The sequence below is a fragment of the Tupaia chinensis genome, unplaced genomic scaffold (assembly GCF_000334495.1).
Source record: "Tupaia chinensis unplaced genomic scaffold, TupChi_1.0 Scaffold000217_1, whole genome shotgun sequence".
NCBI lineage: Eukaryota > Metazoa > Chordata > Mammalia > Scandentia > Tupaiidae > Tupaia > Tupaia belangeri.
The window spans coordinates 6,261,339-6,275,029 of NW_006159692.1; the positions used below are offsets into that span (position 1 = coordinate 6,261,339).

The 13,691-nt window shown below is 37.9% G+C and overlaps 1 protein-coding gene across 3 annotated transcripts in view; it reads left to right on the forward strand.

Annotated features, from left to right (window-relative positions):
- The window catches only part of TBC1D12 (TBC1 domain family member 12), a 65,378-nt gene that overhangs the window by 5,537 nt on the left and 46,150 nt on the right, over positions 1 to 13,691 (forward strand). The window contains exons 1-2 of one of the 3 annotated variants that reach the window (XM_014587538.2): positions 2,793 to 2,812; positions 12,435 to 12,550. The gene's annotated coding sequence lies outside the window, so the exon portion shown is untranslated. Of the gene's footprint in view, positions 1 to 2,792; positions 2,813 to 4,332; positions 4,512 to 12,434; positions 12,551 to 13,691 lie in introns of those variants that run through there. The other 2 variants (XM_027771501.1, XM_006147653.3) reach the window with 2 other exon arrangements.

The window sequence follows — 13,691 nt, forward strand, 5'->3', positions numbered from 1 at the left end:
GTTTGGAAAGTTTTCTTGCAGGATTTCATGGAATAGATTACCAATGCCCTTATGAGTTTCTTCGCCTTCAGGGATGCATATTATCCGGATGTTCGGACGTTTAATTGTATCTAGTATTTCTCGTATATTATTCTCAAATTTATGGGCCATTTTCTCAGTCTTCGTGGTGGATTTTTCTAGGCCAACAATGTTCTCTTCTACATCTGAGATTCTATTTTCTGTATGATCTAGTCTGCTTTTAATACTTTCAAGGGAAATTTTGCCTTCTTCTATTATAGCCTTCATCTCTAACAGTTCCATCTGATTCTTTTGTAAAGTGTGAAATTCCTTTTTTAGATCTTGTATGAATTTCCTCACCTCCTGGAACTCTTCAACTCCTTTCTCCTTCCTTTTCAGCAATTTATTGTCTCTCTTCTCTTCCATCTCTGTTAGCTTTGCCATTGTGAATGTTCTGAATTCTTTATCAGATATTTCCATGATTTCCATTGAACTGTGTGTGGATGAAAAGGAGCTACCTTTTCCCTTGTGGGAGAGGTATTTTCCTGCTTCCCCATATTTCTTGTGGTCCTGCAGCGATTTCTAGTCATCTGGTGGATGGTTTGTTTCTTCCCAAACTTGGAAGTTCAGCATGCTGGAGGCCGAATTATCAGTGGGACCTCTTCATTTCTCCGTTTCCTCCAAAATGGCTAGATCGCAGGAGCCATAGAGCTGTCTCTTGCAGAAGGCCTATTCTGTTCCCTTCCACCTCTCCATGTGAATTTTGTATGCTGGGGGCCGAATTATTAGTGGGACCTCTTCATTTCTCTGTTTCCCCCCAAAATCTTATTTGTTGATGATAACTTGTATGATTAAACCACCATACAGTACATTCTGGATGGGAAATTACATTTTGTATGCTGTGATTATGTTCGGTGAATGAATGTAAAATAAATAAATTAAAAATAAAAAAAGGAATATTGGGCTACAGATACACTGTTCCTAATGTGGATGGATATGAAGCATGACTTCTCTTGTCATGTTTAAATTTATTCATTAAATAAAAGATATAAAAAATATGTTATTGAGCTAGATGACTTTTTTTTTAGTGGAAAGACATCTGTAAAATTACACACTAAGCAAATAAAAAAATTAAGTTCAATTTACAACCTTTTTCTCTATTATTAATTTTATAAATAAACATTATATTTTCTTTATAATATGGAAAACATTATACATATCTCATCCATCCTTTTTCACATTTTTAAACTTTAAAAACAATTTTTTTTGGTATGTGAAAAACACTTCATTTTAAATGTGTGTGTCTGTGTGTGTGTGTGTGTGTGTGTGTGTGTGAGATTATTGCTCTGGAGCATGTATACTCACTGGAGAGAGAGAGACAGCATAGAGAAATAGAAAATGAGAAATTACCCCCTGGGGGGAATGACCACACCACAATCCCTTCCCCTTCATTCTCCTCTCAGGATTTTGGGCATGCACATACACATTCCTGGCATATTATTTTTTAAAATTTATTTATTTAATTGTATTTATTCATTCATTTATTTTAATTTGACCAGAGAGAGAGAGAGAGAGGGAAAGTCAGAAAGCAAGCCACCAGGTCCAAGACTCGGACCGTGGTCAGCAATGTGGGAGTGTCCAGCGCCTTAACTATCTCACCACCCACCGACCCCCAGCGTGCTTTTCAAGCCACCAGTCCATGCAAACTGTGGAGTCGTCTATTTGGGATCCATTGCCTTAATCAACACTCCATCTGCTGACATACATGTACATATGTTTTACATATATAGTATCATATATGTTTTTCTGTAACTTATTTTAAGACAAAAATGTCACCATCTGTGTGTGTGTATATATAATTTAGCTTTATATGTTTTGTACATATGCTTTTCAGAGATATATAAAATCATAAGTGAAAACAATGTATATATTTAAAATTTTTAAATACATTTAAAATTTTTTTCAAAAGAATTATTTTATTTAACTTTATTTATTTATTTTAATTTGACCAGAGAGGGATAGAGTAAGAGAGTGCGAGAGAGATTGAGAGAAAGTGAGAAAGCAAGCTATCAGGTCCAGGACTCGAATTGTAGTCGACTGTGTGGGAGGCCAGCCTCTTTAACCATCATGCCATTTGCCAGCCCACTACGTTAAATTAAAAAAAAATTTTTTTAATTTTATTTATTAGTAGTATTATATTTAATTTACTATAAGACATGTGTGCTTACTGGTGAGAAAAAGAAAGAGAGAAAGACAAAGCAAGCCACTGGATCCAGAACTCAGACTGCAGTCAGCCATGTGGGAGTCTAGTGCCTTAACCACCATGCCACTTGCTGGCCTCTAGGTTGAATTTTTTTTGTTTTTTTTAGATTGAATTTTATTTTTTTAGGTTTATTCATTTATCTCTTTCATGAGAGGAAAAAGAGATAAGAGACAGAAAGAGAGACAGAGACACACACCTCCAACAGGGTCCCAGTGTCATAGCCCACTCCCAGTCTTACCTGTCCCGAGTTAAGGGTATGCACATACGTGCCCAAGGAGATCCTGGGATACAGTCACCATTGCACCACCACCTGGCCGCATAAATATTTTTTACATTTTATTAGTAAATTTTATCAAAGGTCTGATCAATTTTAGTGCTTTCTGTGTTAATGAAGAAATATAAAAATAACAGTTAAGTCAGACTGACTGAAGTTTGACATTTAGCTTGATCAATTCCCAAATCACAAAATACTCATCTTATTATTTTTTGAGGATTATCACATGTGTTCTCTTGCAGGTGTGAAATTCCTGCTTGTGGCCTTTGAACCAGTTGGTGAGCCATGTTAAAAACTGCATTAACTAATTATAAATAGTAAATTAATTATCATTATATTTCAGTTATATTATAGTTTGATTGGCCTGGATTTTGATTTTCTAAATTAATGAAGTTGGAATACAGCTAAGTGGTTTGCCTACGACTGCCACATTGCAAGTGAGAATGATTTCAAGTGTGCCATCTTATGTATAATTGCGATACAATTGCATAGCAGGTTGAATATATACTAGTCAAGTAAACTGGCCATCTTTGTGTAGAAAGTGGGGTTTTTTTGTTTATTTTTTTGTTTGTTTTTGGTAGGCACTGTTTTATATTGGCATCCTTAATGTGAAAATGAGATAGTACTTAGATGATAGTTCAAGTTTTTCATCAACACATCATTTCATTTTCTTAGCAAAGTTTTAGTTTAGTGATTGAATTACTTTCATGTAACTTTGGACAGGCTGAAAAAGAAAAGATAGTTTTAAGCTACTAGCTAGTCTTTTAATCATAGTACTTCAAATTGTACTAACACTTAGAATAGGTTACTCTCCCAAGTGAAACTTTTCAGTTTTTTTACTGCAGGAACAATAACTTTTTTAAAAGAATTATTTTATTTAACTTTATTTATTTTTTAAAATTTGATCAGAGAGGGACAGAGCAAGAGGCGGGCGGGGAGCGAGAAAGCAAGCCGCCAGGTCCAGGATTCAAACCGTGGTTGGCCGTGTGGGACTCGAGAGCCCTTAACCACCACGCCACCTGCTGCCCCACAATAACATTATTAAAAGGACTAGCACACATGTATTTTATTAGCAGAAGTTAAATATATAACACTTTGAAAGTGAAGTTAATTTTTTGGTTACTGGTGTTATTGGTGTACATAGTATTAGAACATTTGAAAACAATTCATCAGTTTTAATTAAGCTTAAGTAGATCCACTTAGTATAAACTTAGGCTGAGTACTACAGAAATGAAGTACTGTTTTGTTGTCGCTAAACTGGAAAGGAAGTATATTCTTGAAAAGTCCTTATAATTGTTACACCCTTGCATGTTTGTTTTCACCTTTATTTACCTATCTTATTGTCACCTTGGAAAGGTAGTGAATAGTTACTTTCCCAGCTGCATGTCTGTTCTTTATTGATAGTTTATAAATTATTACACATTTCCTACATGTAAATAAATAGATTTTAAAAGTTAATTTATGTGGTCTGAAGATTGAGAACTTGGAACAGTTCTGGGCCTGTGCTTCTGGGAAAGGAGAGAAGTATGAGCCTCAAGAAAGACGCTTAACTTAGTGAACTTACCTTAGAGAATACAAAAGGAATAAAACGGTAAGTTCACAGAAACTGAGTAGGGCAAAACTCGGGGGGAAATTTTTTCCCGTTATCAGAAACACAGACTTGGAAAGGGGTTGCAGTTTGAAAATACTCTGAATTCCTATTATTTGATTATACACATACAGTTTGAGTATCAAAAATTATATTGAGAGTTTTATTCTTTTTCTCTTTATGTCAGATCTGTATATTATGTTAGATTTCAAATCGGACTCGGCAAACAAAATTGTGCTAATGACTTTGCCAAAATGAAGCTTACTAAGACATTCCTACATGCCAGAGAGTAATGAAATGCTTCAATCCAAGGTTCCAATTAAGCTCAAAATATGAGATGGATTTTACTTCTCCTAAGGCACAGATTCTAGAATAAAATTTAGAGTCAGGTAAGGTATTGCAGTGAACTAAACGGTCTCTATGCCAAGCATAATGGCTCCCTCGGCTCTTGGATCAGGTTGTGTAGGAGAGTTCCTTTATTTTCGACGCATGGTCTTGAGATAGTAGAGATGGCCACACGGGGAGTTTCTTCTATTTCTGAAAGATTCTGGCTCTCTAGAAACTCCACAGCATGTAGTTTAACACCAACTCCTTTAAGAGTCTTGTTGCTACAGTCCACTGAACCTCAGTGTCCTGTCGGTTAATGGATCTATCACAGTAGATATTTGGCTATTTTGGCTTTCTCTTTCTCTTTGGAAGAGAGGCTCCTGTTCTGCTATTTTTTGTTTTGTTCTACTTTCCATATTTTACTTTTTGTTTTGTTTCTGTAGAGGGCCTTTTACTTTTTGAGGTCACATCTTCAACAGAATGCCCGAAGGGGTTGCCCCTCGATGGGGTACCTAAGGCCCAGCCTGGATGGACTGCTTACCTTGGGGCAGCACAGGAGCACAGGGAGTACGGACACCAGCTGGGCCTACTGGGCAGCACACTGCCAACAAACGAGGCCCCAGTCAAGTTCAGGGCAAAGAAACAGCTCCAGTCTGTGATGTTGCAGCCTGCCCCACTTCTCCCAGGGCTGCCTCAGCGGCTTGGGAGCACAGCTCTAGGCCCACCCTCCCAACCGATATTTCACTTCTTTCGGAAGTTATTTAAAGACTGCTGCCATGCTCCCTCCAAATGTAGTCTGACCTTTTCACATACTTCTTTCCTAATACACCTCTATCCACTAGATTTCTCTTTAGCTACAGAACCCAAAGCATTAGAGTACGATAGAATATGACTTTGCTATCAGCTGAATGTGTGGCCTCTTTTTTTTATTTAAATTTCTTTCCTGCAGGTACCCTATAGCAAATTAAAAAATAATAGTAATGATAAATAAAATTAAATTATTATAAAAAAGATACCATTCTTCAGATATTTTATTTGTTTCTCAGGTGGAACTTATTTTGTCCATCCACATAAGACAAAGCTTAAATTCAGTCTGTTTGGGCCATTTTACTTACTATTAAGTTGTAAAAGTTGTTTTGGGTTGTTGAACCAATTTTGCATTCCAGGCATAAACTACAATTAGTCATAGTGATCCTTGTCGTATATTACTGAATTTGATTTGAGTAAATGTAAATTAATAAATTTATTTTCAGAGTAATTTAGGGGTCATCACACCATTGAAGAGAAATATATTTCCCTATATTCCCTGTCCCCACACACAGCCTCCCTCCCAGCATACACATCTTGTGCCACAGTGGTGCGTTTTTTACAACTGATAAACCTACATTGACACATTATTACTCAAAACTCTTCATTTACATTAGGGTTCAGTCTCGGTGGTGTACATTCTATGGTTTGGACAAATGAATCCTCTGTGTAGTATCAGACAACATGGTTTCACTGCCCTGGAAATACTTGGTGCTCTGCCTCATTGTTCTTTCCCCCCTACCCCACTCTAAGCAACCACGGAGGTTTTTTTTACTGTTTTCGTAGTTTCTGCTTTTTCTAGAACATCATATAGCTGGAACCATAGAGTTTGTATGACTTCTTTCCCTTCGTAATAAGCATTATGTTTTCCTCCGTGCCATTCCATGGTTCAGTAGCTCATTTCTTTTTAGCACTGAATCATATTCTATTGTCTAGATACGTCATTGTTTATTTATACATTCACCTACTAAAGAGCATCTTGGTTACTTCCAAGTTTTGGCAATTATGAATAAGGCTGCTGCAAACTTTCATGTGCAGGCTTTGTGTGGACGTGTTTTCAGTTCATTTCAGTAAATAATAATTTCTGGATCCTATGATGGGTGTATGTTTATACAAGATACTGGGAAACGGTCTTCCAATGTGACTGTACCATTTTTGCACTCTCACCAGGAATGAAGGAAAGTTCCTATTTTTTCATATGTTCTCTAGCTTTGGTGTTGTCAGTGTTTTCCATTTTGGCCATTATAATAGGCGTGTAATGGTATTGTGCTTAGTGTTGTATTTACAAATTATGTTGGACATCTTTTCAGTCTCACTTGCAATTTGTTTATCTGTTCAGGCCTTTGCCTACTTAAATTGTGTTCTTCAATTTCTCCTTGAGTTTTAGGAGTAGTTCTTTGTATACTGTATATGTCTTTTTAAAATCTTTTTGGAGAGGTTTTTGCTATAAGGGCTACTGCACTCCCCAGAAAGACAGAGAGACAGAGAGACAGAAAGCGAGAAATCACCACCCAGTGGAGATGGCCACACCATATCCCTTCTCCTCCATGCTCCTCTCGGATCTTGGGCACACACACACACGTACCCGTTGTGAGTTTAAGCCACCGGGTCTGGGACTCGAACCACAGTCGACTACATGAGAGTCCAGCGACACAGCCTTTAGGCAAACTGCTGGTCCCATTATATTGTATGTCTTTTATCAGAAGAGTTTTTGGCAAATATTTGCTTCCTGTCTGTGGTTTGTCTTCTCATTTGCTTTACAGTGTCTTTCACAGACCAGAAATTTTGTTTGTTTGTTTCATGTGTTTTGATTTCTGGTCTATATATAATCATTGTACATCTTTCTGGGGTACAATATGGTTTTTTGAAGCACACCTACATTGTGTAATAATAAAATCAAGAAATAGAGGCATATTCATGTTCTTCAATGTTAAACATTACATTTTATAAAATAATTACCTATTTAATTTATTATTTTTTAAAAATTTGAGCAGACAGAGATACAGAGAGAGAGGGAAAGTAAGAAAGCAAGCCACCAGGTCCAGGACTCGAACCACTGTTGACCATGTGGAAGTGTAGTGCCTTAACCACCACACCATCTGCTGGCCCCAACATTACGTTATGTTGTACACGTTTGGTAATAGTTCTACTAGGTTTTTTTTTCCCTTTGGAAGTATACGTCGAATTGTCCATGACATTTTTCACCCTGCTGTGGTTCTTTGTTCCATAACCTATTCCACTGTGTACATGTTTCTATTTCTCAATCCTTCCACCTACCCTAGAAGTTTTAAATTTTAGTGCTTATTTCTTTGTGTAGACCCATGATTTCAGGTGATACATTCTCTCTGCCTGAAAAATTTCCTTTAAAATATCTTGCAAGTCCTTTAACAAACAGATTCTCTTTGTTTTTATATGTGTGAAAAGATTTTTATTTTGTTTTCACTTTTTTTTTCTTTCTTTCTTTTTTTTTGGAGAGGTTTTTGCTGTAGGATGCGTGCGCTCACCAGACAGACAGAGAGGGACAGAGAGACAGAAAGCGAGAAATCACCCCTGGGGGCATGGCCATGCCGCAATCCCTTCTCCTCCATTCTCCTCTTAGGATCTTGGGCACTCATGCACATGCGCCCGGTGTGAGTTTAAGCCACCAGGTCCGGGACTTGAACCACGGTCGACTACGTGAGAGTCCAGCGACATAGCCATTACGCTAACTGCTGGTCCCTTTGTTTTCACTTTTGAAAACTATTTTCTCTTGGTACAGGATTCTGAGTCCACATTTTTCCCCCTTCATTGTTTCGTTCCCCACCCGCTTCTATCGTTTAGAGGTTTTTCTTTTTTTAATATGCCAGAGGGCATGTGTAATCACTGGTGAGACAGAAAGTCAGAAAGCCCCATCCCCCACCGCTAACATGGTCACTCTGCAATCCCTTCTCCATTGCTCCATCCTGTCAGGATTTGGGGCACACTTGCACACGTGCCTGGTGTGATTTTCAAGCCACCTAGTCTGGGATTCAGACTGTGTTTGCCCATGTGGGATCCAGTTCTCTTAATTACCTTGATACTTGGCCAGCCCTAGCTCCTTTCTTATGTGTAAAATGTTTGAGTGACAATTATATTTAAACCCATCCCTCAAATAGATGCATAAATATTCTAGCTGTGGCATTTTGTGTCAGTTACTTTTTATTGCTGGAGAGTGTGTTCACTCTCCAAACAGAGAGGACAAAAGAGAGCACTCTCAATAGGGCATGGTCACACTGCCACCTCTTTTCTCCATTTCTCCATCCTGTCAGGATTTTAGGCATTCTCACACTTGCACCCAGTGTGTTTTTCAAGCCTTTGGGGTTGGGACTTGCACTGCTGCCAGCCATGTGGGATTTGGCTTCCAATGTACCTTGCTTAACTGCTGTACCATGGGATCAGCCCTGGAGCCACATTTTTTTTTTGGGGGGGGGAGAGGTTTTTGCTATAGGGTGCGTGTGCTCACCAGAGAGACAGAGAGAGACAGAGAGACAGAAAGCAAGAAATCACTCCCCATGGGATATGGCCATGCCATTTCCTCCATTCTCCTCTTGAGATCTTGGGCATGCACGCACACCCGCTCAGTGTGAGTTTAAGCACCGGGTCCGGGACTCGAACAGTGGTTGACTACATGGGAGTTCAGCGACATAGCCATTATCCTAACTGCTGGTCCTGCCACTTTAAAATTATGTACTTACGCAGTTACTTTTCTAATAAAAGACTGTTCATCAAACTTGGCTTTATCTAAACTTCAGTGATTCTCTACTTTGTTCATGATGAACTCCAAATATTTTAGCTAATGAAAGGCCCTTGTAATTTAGCCTATACCTTTCCAACTTGTCATCATCTTTCCTATTCAGTGAGATTAATGTGTTTCCTTGATGCATGCCTTTGTTGGCCCCTCGACATTTCTTTTCAGTTCTTCCACCTGTCTAAATAATTGCCATCATTTTTTGTTCCAGTTCTGATGGCATCTCTTTAGGAAGGTTTTGTTAATTATCCACTGTGGCTATAGGTGACCTCACTCACAAACTATTTTTTGTTGTAAGAAAAGTCAAACATAAACAAGTCAAACAAAATCCTTTATTTTTAGTTCTATTCTCCAGAAAATAACCTTTTACTAGTTCAGATTTCTTGAGATTTTTTCAGTGTATATGTGTGTGTTACCTATTTGGTTGCCACTTCTTTTTGCTACCATATTATACAGTGTGATTCTACAGACTTGATCATATTTAAGTTTTGTTTTTCTTTTGTCAAGAATATTTTAGTAATAGCAGTGCCAGCAGGTGGTATGGTGGTTAAGGGCACTGGACTCCTACATGGCCGACTGCGGTTCAAGTCCTAGACCTGGCAGCTTGCTTTCTCTCTCTCTCTCTCACTTTGCCCCTTTCTGGTTAAATTTAAAAATATAAATAAATAGATAAAGTTAAATAAAATAATTCTTTAAAAAAAGAGTATTTCAGTAATAGTGACATGTGACATAAATCACAAACTGCCTAGTGGTCGTTTGTGTGATTATTTACAAAAATTTAGGTGTACTGGTGATTTCAAGTATCGTCAGCCTGATCTACCCCTATACCAAACCTTTCACTGAATGGTTTTATCAAATCTTATTCTTTTAAATTGTCACAGATAGCCACCTGTTTATATATCAAGTAAATAGATCTTTATAAGGCCAAAATCTGTAGCTAGACTACATATTATACATGATCTTTGGCAACGAAATGAACATCGTTATGCGTTGGTTTCCTCCACAGTTAAGTGCCTCACTGGGTGGTTTCAAGGATTAAATGTGTAAAGTCCGTGATACTAGTAAGTGTCAGTAGATGTTAGTCATTATCATTATTATTTTAAAAATCTTTAAATTTGATGAGAGAGAGAGAGAGAATGAGAATGAAAGATGCCAGGTCCAGGAATCAAACTATGTATGGTTGGCCATGTGGGAGTCCAGCACCCTTAACCACCACGCCACCTGCCAGCCCCATGTTAGTCATTAACATATTGGTGTAGAAGTTTGATTTTGCTGTCTATGCGCTTGGCATTTCTTTGCATGGAAAACTGTTTTATTGGATTGTCATTGTATTCTGTCTGTAAGTGAAAGCAGGTCATATTGTAGAAAAACAATATCCCATTTAATATATCTCTATTGCTTATTATTTGTAATAAGAGAAACATAAGCAGAAATATGGGATTGTTGTACTAGAATTGTAATGAAGAGAAAAAACACTGAGCATAATTTGATATACATCCTAGATGTTGGGGAAGAAAAAGGAAAAGACCAAAAGAGATGAGTGACTTTGTGGGGTTTTTTTATGATTATTTATATAATTTTTAAATTTATTCATTAATTCATTTTAATTTGACCAGAAAGAGACACAGAGAAAGAGGAGAGAGAGAAGGAAAGGGAAAAAGGAAGCTGCCAGGTGCAGTACTCAAACTGTGGTCAGCCATGTGGGAGTGTCCAGCACCTTAACCACAATGCCACCTGCTGGTCCCCATGACTTTGTGGTTTTGACTCTGAAAGGCGATATGGTTCTTTGGGATGGGAGTTAATAAGCATGAGTTCACATAATCCTGAATAATTAGAGAAAGTAAAAGTCTCTAAAAACCCAATATGGTGATGGAGAGGAATTCTTGTATTGACTGAACAGAGTTTTAGTAGATTAGAAGAGGAGATGTTACTCTCAAACATTAGTATAAACCTTTGTACACAGTAGCAGGAAACACAAAATAAGCTGAAGTTTAAAGAAAATGCTTAAGACAACATTAGTTGTTTTTGAAAAATAATATCTCAAATGAGAGAGTAAGGGACCAGCAAGTGGCGCTGGACACTCTCACATGGTGGACTATGGTTTGATTCCTGGACCTGGTAGCTTGCTTTCTGACTTTCCCTCTCTCTCTTTCTGTGTCTCTCTCTGGTCAAATTAAAATAAATGAATGAATAAATAATTAAAATTAAATAACTCTTAAAAAAAAGAAAAGGGAATTCAAACGAGAGATTAAGCTTCAAGGTCACCACATTTTTAAGAGGGACAGTACCATTATTTTGCATTTTGCAGTTGTCTGATTTAAAATAGTCTTTCTTCTGGGACCAGCAGTTGGCGTGTCCACCCAGAATATATTATGTCAAAATGACTTTATTTTTTGTTATTTTTTTTAATAATTATTTATTTAATTTTATTTATTCATTCATTTATTTTAATTTGACCAGAGAGAGATACACACAGAGAGAGAGGGGGAAAGTGAGAAAGCAAGCCACCAGGTCTGGGAATCGAACCGCAGTCAGCCATGTGGGAGTGTCCAGCACCTTAACCACCACTCCACCTGCTGGTCCCAAAATGACTTTATTTTTTTAAATAGGATTATTAGGTTTCATGAATTAGAGAAATATTATAAAAAGTTTCTTTTTTTCCAAGTGAGAGAAAGGAGTGGGGGAGAGGAAGGCTATGTCACTGGACTCCTACGTAGTCGACCGCGGTTCGAGTCCCGGACCCAGTGGCTTAAACTCACACCGGGTGTGTGTGCATGCATGCCCAAGATCCCAAGAGGAGAATGGAGGAGAAGGGATTGTGGCGTGGCCATCTCCCTTGGGGGGTGACTTCTTGCTTTCTATCTCTCTGTCTCTCTCTGTCTTTCTGGCAAGAGCACATGCCCTATAGCAAAAAACCTCTCAAAAAAAAAAATCATTCTTTGAATTGGAAAAGATAAGGTAATAAACACACATCATCGTGATTAAGCAGCCAGTAAGTGTGATCTTCAGAGCATTACAATGGGATCATCCGTATCTTGTCACAACATCTCCATCACCGATTTCTCTGAAGGTTAGAAAGTAGGCTTATCTGCTTGTAGATTATTCAAAGCTGGACTTTGATAGCTGACACCTTGCAAAGAGATCAATGTCTCTCTAAAACTACCTAAATCTAGTGCATTTCTATCTTTTCTTTCTTTATAGTACTTTGTGGGTAATACAAATTTATAATTTCAGTTGCTTCAGTGGAGGAAAAAATTAGTCTTTTATTTTTTCTCTGATATTTTTACCAAATTAATGTATGAATTATATATAATCCCTTGTAATAGTATAATATCCTCCAAGATACAGAATTAGTAATGCAAACTGAAGATTAGAACAATCTCTGCATAAGGCGTGTTTTCATTTACTTTAGGAATATGAAGCACGAACAGGGAGGACCTATAAACCACCACCTCAGTCTTCAAGGCGTAAGAATTTTGAATTTGAGCCGCTTTCTACCACTGCTCTGATTCTTGAGGATCGACCATCGTAAGTATTTGAGTGTTTGTCAGGAACACTTTATGTTTTAAGCTTATATTTAGTTCTTTTTTACTGTTTCATTTAAAAGATATTGAGAAATTTGATATAGAAAAGGATTTATTAAGATAAAAAATAAATCTCAGTCATGGAGGCCAGCAAGTGGTATGGTAGTTAAGGTGCTAGGCTCCCACATGGCCAACCATAATTCGAGTCCTGGACCTGGCAGCTTTAAAATCATGCTGGGCGCATGTGTATGCACGCCTAAAATCCCAGGAGGAAAATGAAGGGATTGCAGCGTGGTCATTCTCCTGCCCTTGGGGATGGGTTGTGTGATTTCTCACTTTCCCTCTCTCTGTTTCTCTACCTAGTGCATGTGCCTTGTGGCAAAAACCTTAAAAACAAAAACTCAGTCCTATATCATAAAACTATTAAGAGAGAGTGTGTTGATATGCAAGCCTCACACATATTTTCTGGAAGTCTTTATGAGCTAGTATGTGAAACATAAAATCTTGGCTCTTTATGTCTGTTCTGTTTCACTCCATATCTTTTTTTTTTTTGGAGAGGTTTTTTGCTATAGGGCACGTGTGCTCGCCAGACAGACAGAGAGAGACATAGAGACAGAAAGCGAGAAATCACCCCCCAGGGGGGATGGTCATGCCGCAATCCCTTCTCCTCTATTCTCCTCTCGGGATCTTGGGCATGCATGCACACGCACCCGGCGTGAGTTTTAAGCCACCGGGTCCAGGACGCGAACCGCAGTCGACTACGTGGGAGTCCAGCGACATAGCCATTACGCTAACTGCTGGTTCCCTCACTCCATATCTTAACATAATAGGGCAATTATTTTTCTTTTCTTGACATTTAAGTACATAAGATATACTTTCCCTTGCCTTTTATACCATGTAACTATTAAGTGCCGGCAATTGGTTTACTATTGTTGTTAATATATTCTTTTTTTCTTTAAAAACTTAATTGATTAATTATTACTATTAGTTAAATTAGTATAGGGCACATGCACTATAAGTGTGAGAAAGCAAACAGGACCTGAACCATGGTCAGCTGTATAGGAGTCTAGTGCCCAACTACCACACTACCTGTTGGGCCTGTTAATACCTTCTTTTTTAAGGGGGAGAGATTTTTTTTGCTACAG